The sequence below is a fragment of the Dendronephthya gigantea genome, unplaced genomic scaffold (genome assembly GCF_004324835.1).
Source record: "Dendronephthya gigantea isolate DGI-Jeju-01 unplaced genomic scaffold, DenGig_1.0 000038F, whole genome shotgun sequence".
NCBI lineage: Eukaryota > Metazoa > Cnidaria > Anthozoa > Malacalcyonacea > Nephtheidae > Dendronephthya > Dendronephthya gigantea.
The window spans coordinates 1296207-1308063 of record NW_021163048.1 but is presented as its reverse complement, the minus strand read 5'-3'; the positions used below and the strand labels follow the sequence as shown (position 1 = coordinate 1308063).

General features: G+C 37.2%; 2 long non-coding RNA genes across 2 annotated transcripts; both read left to right on the top strand.

Moving 5' to 3' along the window:
- The first annotated feature begins 2586 nt into the window (after nt 1-2586).
- On the top strand, nt 2587-7806 carry LOC114526381. The gene is made up of 3 exons (XR_003687339.1): nt 2587-2733; nt 2847-2923; nt 7638-7806. It is a non-coding gene; the product is annotated as an uncharacterized LOC114526381 (long non-coding RNA).
- A 2799-nt stretch (nt 7807-10605) lies between these two features.
- LOC114526415 lies at nt 10606-11821 on the top strand. The gene is made up of 3 exons (XR_003687340.1): nt 10606-10769; nt 11082-11150; nt 11352-11821. It is a non-coding gene; the product is annotated as an uncharacterized LOC114526415 (long non-coding RNA).
- The last annotated feature ends 36 nt before the right edge of the window (nt 11822-11857 follow it).

The following is an 11857-nucleotide window of genomic DNA, read 5'->3' as shown; positions in this document are numbered from 1 at the left end:
GCCAGATACCTGAAAGTGATAGATATCTTAGAAGATACCAAGATACCTTAACAGTGACCTAAGTAAATGACCGAAATTCAGTTTCATCAATCCAGTTCATGAGTTGCATGGCAGTCACTAATTCAGTTCAATCATCAAGACTAGACGGTAAAAAATTGTCTCATCAAATGTGCATGGTAGCACAACTGCCTATAAAAGTGATGAGAAAAACACCTCGACGATTCGACCAAAGGCACTTCGGAAAGGTTTTTGTCCATTCCAAGCATGCATGCAGCAATGTCATAGCATATTTGACCAGAAGTTATTCGAAGACGTTGCTTGATCCCTGGTTATATAGAAACGTATCTAATTTACAAGAATAGATTGTAGTTTCCAGCACTATGTATTGACAACAACACGGTCCGACTGTTCTTCAACTGTCAAAAATGAAGATAAAACTTCTGGCGCCTTTGTCAAGGGAGTTAGATGTTTACGATGAAAACGAAAATCAATTGAGAATTTTTAGCACGAGCGTGACGTTAAATTAATTTCATACTCGATCGAAGCCTGTACCTGTCCTGTCTTTCTCCTCAAAACCGACCTGAATAAATTCTTATCCGTCATCATACAGATTGAACTGTCAAGAAGCAAGCCATCATTATCAGCAGCATGCTATATTTATATAGTGTCAAGCACGCTTATTATTTAAACTACTTATTACTATTTGCGCAAATTACATAAATCAATACACCCAAGTTTCGTCTAGAAGATGAAGAGGCTTGTCCCACGAAAAAGAATAACCTTTGGCCGAGCTAATTTGTAAACTTTTTTTTAATCATGACGTTTTATAGTAAAAACCAGGCCTTAACAAAGGCTGAACTCTGAAGCATAAGAGAGCTGTCACGACAACCGGCCGCGGGCACTGTACTCATGCGCACTCACTGCATCACCAACGGTATTTCAGACACCAAATGACATATCATATTTCTTCTATTCTCCTTTCTTGTGTATTAAAAATGCTCTAGGATAGTGTGTAAACAATGCATTGAAATCGAAAAGGGTTTGAAGTGTTTAACAAAGTGTTTGAGAGGTCAACAGCTTGATTAAGATCAAGGATCCTTGCCATCTTTCACCTCGTGTAATTGAACACTTGAAGCACTCATCAGATCACTTCATTAGCAGTAAATGCTTATTTTTGGCCCTGCTCCACGAGGTGGAATCCACGAGGGCAGACGCAAAAATGTCGTGGACATTCCAGGAGTCCCGCCGCTTCGTTTATACTCACCCCTGTGATAATTGATAGATCGAGATTGTGTAGCCACTTGCCAGCTGTGAAAACTACAAAACTTGCCAGACCCTACAGGTAAGTTGTTCAAATCATAATGGTAATATTGCTAGATTTAGCGGCATAATACGAAAAAAGAGATTCAATTAGCCCTGGGGCCGCGCACGATTTCTCATCTGCATTTTTCGCGTCTTGAACACGCATATTTCATGGTGTGTCGGCTTTCCTTTAATGTTTGTGCAAAGTTGACGTGCGGCTCGGTATCAGTGTCTCATAATTATATCACACAATTAACTCAGCAATACATGTCAAGTATCCCATTGACACAATGGTGAGCCTGGCTAGAGCGCTGATTGGCTTTGCGAATGACTTCCCTGCAAGCTTCGATTTCATCTGTCTTTGCGTGTAAACTTAGACCTTTGTTTATTTAAGACTTCACAGCGGTGCGTGGCAGGTCATTGGCTTGACGCAAACCAACACGGTTCGGCAAACCGAAACTCGCGGCTGACAGTCAAAGTGAGGACAAGCGACTCTCTAATACTTAGGGCTGTTACATCGACATAAAACCATGGGTTTACCAGATTGCGAGAGACAGGAGGTAGCACAAGGGAAGAAAAAAGGACGGCGCGGTAATGGTCAACGCTCGAAGAAACGGCTTGGTTCTGAATCGGGAGGGGGTGCAAAGACTGAGCAGCGTTGCATCGCCAACGTGAGGGAACGTATGAGAACACAGGCTTTGAACGAGTCATTTGCGAAATTACGCAAAATAATCCCAACTCTGCCGTCTGATAAGTTGTCAAAAATTCAAACTTTACGCTTGGCGACGCGCTATATAGATTTCCTCTGTCAAGTCCTGGGAAATGATGAAAAACATCCAAACTCAGCCGCTAGCAGCTGCTTCTTAGCGCATGAACGATTGAGCTATGCTTTCAGTGTTTGGAGAATGGAAGGCGCTTGGTTTCAGGGAGATTAAACAGACAAAATACTTGGAGTAATTTCGCTTGTTTTTCGACAAGGTGTGATCAAGAACAAATAACTCACGAACTGACGAATATTCCATGCTGTTGGGGTGCCGTGACAAGGCGGTAACGATATGATACATGCATGACTGCTACAGCACCAAGAACGTAACTTTCAACCATTTATTTGATTTAAAGTTCGCGGGTTGAGCCCTTGAATGGGTTATAAACAAAACACTGTTATGTACTGATAACTCTCTGTCCATAAAGTGTATGTATATGCTAAATATATCGAACAATCATACTTGTATAGATTGCATGTATATAAGAGCGAAGAGCAATAAAATATTATAAGTTATCAGGGGTATACTTATGTCTGCCGGAGAGCATTCTTGTTAAGTTGCCAGAACTTTCAGTCTAATGCTCATGTGATATAGGTCATCGCTTTCTAAGCGATATTACAGCCATTGAGTACTTAGAAAGAAACAGATGGTTTTCTCTGTATCAAAGGTGAGGAAAAGAAAGTACGTTCTTTATCTATAAACACTAAATTGTCCGTTCTTTAAAATTATCGAAAAAGAAACAGACAGGGTTTGAGAATGTCTTTAACATTAATTTTGTAGATGTCATTTGGAAGTGTATGAAGGCGACGGAGACACGAGTTCCTGTGATAAACTTATATTGACATCATACCCACAGGGTAAGTTTTATGTTTGAATTATTTTGCCGTATAAAAGAAGTGTAAATCAATTTATTCCCTGGTAAATCAGTCACGTTTTCAACTTTAGTAGAAAATTACCTGTGGCCAATTTAATTATGATGACTGAACGAAAACACGCGGATTTGTTTTAAATTCAATTCATGTAATTAAAGTTCTACGGCTACATATAGTTTAGGAGCGTAATATTTTGCAATTGAAAGACCAGATGTTCAGTTATTATTCTTCAGCAAATATCTATTTGGAAAAGGCTTACATACACACGGCGAAAATACAAATTATACGAAGCAAAACACAAACAATATTTCAATCCTTTCAGTGTTGAAAAGTAAATTCATTCCAATCTTCTGGTCGGAAGAGATAGTCGGGAAAATTGCTTTGAAAACGAAAGATAGGAGAGCTATATTTATTATTTACTTTGGAGAAACTTCTAGAGAGGCATGAGAGATGAAAAGCATTTGTGTGAGAAAAATTCGTACGTGGACCTTGACGGAACCGCCCATGCATATGTGCATTAAAAAAAGGCAATCCGTTCAACTTTTGTATGTCATCGTGTACATGATATAGTTTAGCTTACCGACCTATATTTTTTTTCTCTTAGCTAATAAATTAGTTCTTTTTGTGTTCAGGAAAATGAATGCACTCTTCAGGGAAATCTAGAATAAAGCAACTTCTAGTTGTTCGACATCCTATATGAATTTTTAACCATATTGCCTCATTTCAATAAACATATATATTTGTGGAGGGTACGTTTTGCAATAGTATAGCGCAGTCTCGCGATCTCTAATTTGGCAAAATGTTCTCAATTCTAAATATTATGGGTAAATCTTTAAGCTTTCTGGTTAAATTTGTTAAAATTGAAATAAAGCGCTCATTCGTAACGCCATCATGCATGGCTGGGATTGAAAAATGTGGTCGGTTACAAGAAGCAACTGCATGCAATGATATTAATTAAAGCGTATCGTATTTGAACATTTTTAGCGCAAGGTGTTATCACATAGCTGAAAAATGAACTTTGTGTAACGAAAGTAGGTTCAGAAACCAAATATGCATTGTATACAATGAACTTGAGTCTTTTTTTGGACACAAATGCACTTTTGAATGCCTGATGTTTAATGGATTGTACCAGGCAAGAAACATCATTTTTAGGAACACAAGGACAACATAGACTGCATGCGTTAAGGTGTCAGCACTATTTGAACTTTGAGCAACAATCCTCTGCGAAGTTTATATAATAAAACGAGTGTCCCTTCATTCGCACAGGCCGAGTATATATATAAATTGTTCAACATTATACAAGAATGTATACATACACGGTCGGACAAAATATGCGTCGAAATGAAACAGCAAAATGTGTTCTTCAATTTGCATTTGTGTTGAATTGTACACCGTCTTAGTTTAGATTCCCGCACACGGGAGATATAAAGACGTCAAGTGGATTCTCACTCAAGAGAGACAGACGAACGAGATTTATAGCTTCCCTCGTCTATACAAACATATATCGTGCAGGAACAGCTTGCTCCTGAACGCATTTTTTTGCCTCGTAACATGCGCTATAAGTTTCTCTCAGATTAATGTTTCTGCATGTACATAAATTTTTCGCTTCTTTTTGGATTCCGGCTAAAGGATGAATTGAGTTTGTAGATATATTCGTATAACAAATTGAGGAATCGTCTAAGACACATAGGTCGTAAGATGTTGCGAAAGATAACAGAGGCACACAAAAGTTTTCTAATTTTGTCGAGAAACTTTTGCTTCATATACTGTTTACTTGCACACACAATTATTTGTGTCGCGAGCTAACTGAAAACCTTGACATGTTCTGGCGAACACTGATTCTTTCTTATATATATTTTGTCATCCTTTCTTGACTGGCTTGTGTAGATGGTAAATATATACCATTCGCAATAAAGCATAATTTTTATAAGCCATATATTTATCGATTATCCACACATGCAAACAGAATTTGCGAATAAATGAAACGACTTCAGACTTCGTGCTATCAGGGTGCTAAATCAAGCAAGCCATATACCTGAATTAGAGCCAGAAATGACCTTGGAAAAGGAAGACCTTTTTCTGGCTAATATAGCTTCAACAATGAATTTAGAAAACGATTGTTTTATTCCAAGACCAAGGTTATTATTAGCATAATATGCGCGAGACTATACATGCAAATATGAACAGCAATTTCTGGAGTACGTTTCTTCATTTCGCGCGGGTATATTTTCATATCCGGTTTTTATAATGTATTTTCCAGCTTTCGACTTCGCTTGCCAAGTCTTCAGCTAAATACAGCATCATAAATCAGTCAACAACGTCAGTACCTATCGTAGGTGAAAAAGGTGAAGTTGAAAAAAATGAGCGTGCATGCTATTCACGATACTGACAGTCTAAAAGAATGGAGAAAATAGAACAATCAACGGTTTACCATTGATGGGTTTTGAAGGCGGCAGAACTCAATAAAAAAGACCGATTATATGCTCGAGGGTTTATAAAGAGCATAATCGTAGAATGAAATGAATTTTAAATTTTGAAAAATCCGCCCGACTAAAATCACAGGTTCATAAAAATCAGAAAAGGACAAAGGCAATGAATACTTTGTGAAGTATATTCATAAAGTTCAGTAAAGATGCCGTGAACTTGAATTTATGCAGTATATCCATATTTTGACCTTGTTCATTATTTGTATATAGCTATACGACAGTTGAAAGAATTGAAGTTATATATATATACTGTGGTGTGATATCAGTATACCATATACAAAGTTATTAAACTAGAACTTAATTGCTTCTAATTTCGTGAGCCAGTGCGGGTGTTAAGGGATACAAAATACTGGCTGTAACCATATTTTCCGTGAATGGTTCAAAATCCTGTTCTTCATTCCATATAGATTATACCAACAAGACAAGCACAGAATATTTTGTGTAAAGTAGATAACTCGAATCAATCCTTCTTTGGGAGCGAAATGATGCGATATAAACTAAGGTTACGCCCAATGACCAAGTGTTTAAGATGATAAAACGGCCCGAAAACGGAACAATAAAACACAATGTCAAAACAGAGTGCACGTATACTGATAAAGAATTCATGTAATCATGGTTTTTAATGAACAGCTGGGCGAATGTTCCTGCCTCGTATCCGGAAAAATACACGATTTTCCTGCTATGAAAGGAGTTATATTTGGGCCTTTGATAGAGTTTTTTTTATAAAATCGTATTGTATACGGTTTGATATAGCTATCTTTCTAAATGCACCAGACCCAACGCAAAGGATCAGCTTAGCAATCTCTTGATTTTCAAGAGTGTGAAATCCGGTATAAAACAACAAGATAGATTATACGGTTGACAAGATTTGAACTAAGGTCAAATACCATACAGCATAGAGACAAACTAAAATTACACAAGGCACCTGATTACACGGAATGCTAATTACCTCATTTTCAATAAACGAGTCCTGTTAAGATAGTCATATCAACGAGACTTCATCTATACCGCCTGTGTATGTTTAATGATGATGGTTGTTTTGAAAAACCACAAAAATTGTAAACAAAGATGAATTCATTAAAGCGTGTCACGAGAGTTTAATTGTCCCCCCCCGAAAAAACTCACTGGATTAGCCCACTAGTGATACACGCATATATATGCAATGTGATGCAGTATTATTTTCACACAAATCTGACTGCCATAAAGACTATCTCATATGATGCATTTCCGCATGGATGTCTGCATAATGAATGGATGTTATGCATGCTCTCTAAGGAGCTAACCACTTAAAATTTTGTTATAGTAACTACAAGCAAGTGTCAAAAATCAGTGGCAAACATATTCATTTTCATTCTCTGGTTGCCTGTACTAACAAACTTGCGCATACAAATATATATATAGATTTATGAGGATCTCCATACTAACTTTAGCCATCAATTAACCCCATTTTATCTTCAGCTCTGTATAGTAATTGGCCTACGATCTGTTCACAACAAAATAATATTTTTCGTTAACTGAATTATGCGCGCCTATATGCATTTAATGCGACTGTAAAATTGCAGATACTAATGTTACTAAATGAACCACTAGCTATAGCTGCATGATAGTATTCTTTAGGGGGAAGTAGGTGACCTGGCCCTTGTGGGTGTCTATCACCGCTTACCTGAGGTGTGCAGGCTGTATTCATGGTGTGCACGTTTGGCCCACTTTGGTCTCGCAATTTTTCTTGCATTTGTGGTGCACTCTCGTATACACCGAATCCATGCACAGAACGCAATTCTACGGTCGATGCATGCCCCGAGGAGTGCATGTACTTGCAGAGGCAGCGCTATCTTAAATTAAATTTAAACTCGCGGTGTACTGAAATGCCGGCTGGAAAACATGGCCTCGAGGGACTGTCGGGTAGAAAAGAAAAGAGAATTAAAGTAAATTGCTAGGCCATATGCAACAGCTAATCAATTTACTCGAGCCAACTGAGGGACAATATACCTCGTTAAAACATCTTTTAGTGAAGGCATCTTTTGGACCGGATGCAAAATAAACACACCAATAGAGATAATAAACCTTTCTCGGAGAAAATTACACAATTACAAGGTTGAATTCATTTCAATAATTAGCAATGCTGTGTGAGTTTGAAGGGTATTAAACCGTCTGTCTTAATTGCTCGGTAATGTCGTAGCGTTGGCGGTGAACGCATTATTGTTGTTTTTCAGATTTCAGCACCAGACAACCGAGTTACCTGGAAACGAAGCTAAGCCATTTGTCGCAGAAAACCCAGAGGTTATTCTAACATAGAATTACCCGTGATAAATATCGTATCCATAATTGATCAAATGCTCTGAAGCTCCGAGATAAGTCAAAGCCATTCTCATACGCCGGTTCTTGTGGGCAATATCCGCTTTGCTGCTGTTTAGCATAAATGACGCTACCAATAGTATACTGAGACTGGACGACGCATCTGCTATGAATAAGTGAAGTCGATGGCGGTTCGTGAAGTATCATTTAAATTATTTTCAACTTTTACGTGCGTGTACGTATACTTGCACGTAAAAACCGCGACAGTGGAAAGCAGCCCTTAATGGTGTGTCATAAACATGACGCTAAACCCAGTAAAGGTAATCTATATTCACGAGTACCGTGGAAAATAACAGGATAATAACAAATAGGTTTTACATTCTTTTTTGAGCTTTTTTTGTCATGGTATGACGCACGAAACTGACGATTGTTGACACAAATACTGACAGAAAAATCTTTATATACATAAAGATGCAGGTTATATTTATGCAGATAATTATTAAAAAAAAAGTTTCAGGTAAAGTTGAATCTGCTGCATTTTAGTTTTTTTTGCACACGTGTGCATAGTCTTTCATTAGAGTTGCTTTGATCTTGCGATATTTCCCGCCGCTGTCAAAAGGACAAATTAAGGTCGCGAAGTTTGTCATCGCGGTCCAGATTTCTTTATTTTCTTACATGACAGATGATTTCCAAATGCACAGTTTGCGACGCTTAATGTTTATGGTCTGTTAACCTTTACACCTTAATAATGGTTTCGTGGCACGAAAATATAGAAAGTATTGGCTTTTAATTAAGAAGCAATTAAACTAATAGACCAGTAACGAGGGTATGTAATTTGTAAATTTTAGCATTGGTTCGCTATTCCATAAGGATTACGTTTTGGAATCCTTTTACGTCTTGCGTTCAAGTTGAATAAGATGAAGTATTCTCTGAATTTAGTCGATGCATGAATGGCTGCCAAATGAAAAAAATTTAATTTAGCAATTTACTTACACGATCGAAATGTTCGACCCGTAATGTTTGAAAATTTTTCCAAATGGAACTCGCCCTAGTGGCTCGTCAAATTCTTAGAAAATTTTCAAACATATCACTCGTGCTATATATATTAACCCCGAATTGTATGCTCGCTCTTACATGGCTAGCTATACATATCTCTTCCTCTCCCATTGATTTTAATTGTGTGTTAAACTTTTTCTCGTTTGGTACCATAACACCTTTATATTATCGCCCATGCAGCCCTGCCCAACAGCAAGCTACAATCTTCGGGGTCACACCCAAGAGTTTCTTATGTTTGCGTAATATTTTTATTAATTTGCGGATTTAATTAAATGTGTTATCCTCTGAGAAATGGTTGGAGTAGGTTAGTTTTTAGCCTCCTCCGCAGGCATCTCTTTTGTATTAAATTATATTAGGTGTGGGTTTGCTGTGTCTTTATAATAGTTTCCAAAACGTCATTGCAAAAGAAAAAATTTATTCACAAAAGAATCTTTCCTCAAAATATGGCAAAAGTATAAATTGGTATTATCAACCTTTGCGCCTATATATGGCATGGTAATTCAACTAACGAATAACACTTGACATCGAGCTTATTGAAAAAAAACGCGCTCTTCGAACATAATTATTCCCAATTTATCATATGAAGAGGCTTTGCTGAAATGTAATCTGAGCTCTAAAACGCCGTAGAGAAAATATGAGGATCAATCTTATCTCGTCTACCAAGTTTAAAGCCTTGGTGATTGCTACATGATTTGTTGCCAACCAAAATTTGTAAAATAAGAGGGAAAGTAGACTAAATGGCGACAAACTTTATCGTCAAACAGAACGTCAAAGTTCCCTAAATAGTGCGATTGTTTATGAAATTAATAAATACAATGATTCACGGATATGGTTAGATTTTCGATTAAGCAGCGCATAGGATCCCTTTTATTATCGTAAGTCGTAACGCGTTATAATTTTAATAAGTATTACTAAAATATGTGAAATGGTGAAATTTAAGTAATAAAAATCAATGAATTTCTGGTCTAGACTTAATCAATCAGTTTTTTAATTGAATAAGCTATGAAGTAATAATATGTGAATTTTCCAATGCAGTTTCCAATATTAGTTATTCACCGGCACATTTAGATACCGTAGGAGGCTATCAGTAAAAATAATCTGAAATAATTGATCTGAAATAATTTTTTCCTTTGCATCGCTAGCATCAGAAACGTATAGAACTAGAAGCCTCGCGACATCAATCCTATTCTTTCCACCAACAAATTAGATTTTATTGCGGCCATTCAAAATGCCTTTAATTATTCATAGTAGATGCTTTGTCCAGTCCCAGTATACGTATCAGCGTGGTTAATCTACTTTATCATACTGAAGAAAGTTGAAAAAGCGAGAAGTCCAACAAACACCCGTCAGGCTTTCTTTCGATCCATGACGTCATAACTAGCCGACTTATAATTAGCTAATTAAAAACATTCACGAGAACTACACGCATGCAAAAATGAATATTTCGTAAACAACGCACGGTATCCATCATCATGATATCGGGTCGCAGGTTCGTTTGCAGAAAAAGCAGCAACATAACTGCACTCGGGTCAAGAAAATCATGAGTCAAGCTTTGCTGGTTGCAAACGATTTTTCACACCAGAACAACAGTTCGTCGCCAAAGGTTTGGTCTTTGACTTTGGAGATTTTGTGAGCGTTAGATTCTATAATTACATAGCTGATCTATACGTGTTTGCTCTGAATAACGCTGAAAATTTTTGAATTCTCTTTGGATCAATAAGACACAACCATGACATCTTAAACTTTCACCGACTAACTCAAAGTAGTCGTGAGACGCAATCAAGCGCTTGCAATGGGCCATAGAAGTTGACACCTTTAACTGACCCATAGTCATCTGTCATTTGTGATTACAAAGAGAGCTAGACTGTTTGGTTTCAGAGAGATGGAATTAGTGAATTCTGTATTATAGAGAAATTTTCCACCAACAACAATACGGAAATATTTGTGTCTGTGGCTGAAAAAACATAAAGAAACAAATGCAAAAAAAGATAAAGGTAAGTCTCTATCAAGTAGTGACCATGCAAGAATCGAAAAGGATCGAGCAAAAATCACTCAGTTTAGTCAGAATTTCCCGACCGAAAGGGATTTTTTAAACGATATGCGGAACAAGAGAAAAGCGCTAACTGTTCAGGTATACTTCACTCCAACACTCCTGAAGTACAATTCTATGAGTGATACCTAACTTCAAAAGAAATTCCTACTGTGAACTTTGAGGAAGTGGTTTTTCTTTGAACTTTAACCAGCGAATAAGCAATTTGGACACATGTGTATCACGTTGAGTGCATTTTCATGCTTTGGATTTCAAGGTGCGAGAATTATTCAGAGGGCATTTCGTCAAGTTGTGGCTACAAAATACAAGAGGCTGCATGATGAAGGTAGGACTTACTATTCTTATGACGTACGCTGACCACTCGATCATTGCCCATTCCCGAGATTGCTGTACTTTGCTGTTTGGAACTGTTTTGGGGACTTGAACAAAATAGCCGTCCCGGAAATAGCCTTTTACCAGTCTCCCACTGTATCTTCGAAATGGTAAATTTAAATGATATTTTATCCAAGAGATTATTATCTTTTAGAGATCTTGGAGAACAGTTATCCATGGCAAACCACGCTTGCAGATTGGTTTTGTCGTCAGTTACCATGCATTTTTCAGAAAGAACGACAAGAGCGGAAAGCATTGGAATTGAAGATTAACCGACTTCTGTTCATTATAAACAATATGAATATATTATAAATGCTATTGAAGAGACGCCTCGTCAATGACAAAGACGAACATAGAAGCCCAGCCAAATTCCATCTATACAAATAAAAATATAGGCAGTGATACAGTTTACTTTTAGTCCAATCATGCTGACATATATAAAATACAGCCGAAATACGAATATTATAAAGATTGTTACAGAAAAGGCGATTTCCGACCATCAACAAAAACTAGATCTGAATTGCAGTCTTTAGCGCAATAATGATCACGGTTCTAAAAATTAGGTTCTAAATCAATCTCCAGGTTACATCTTTCTCTGTTTTGCGTTTCCCAAAGTTCATTTATCCTGGCTTCGTTCTTGAGAATAGTAGAGTATTGATG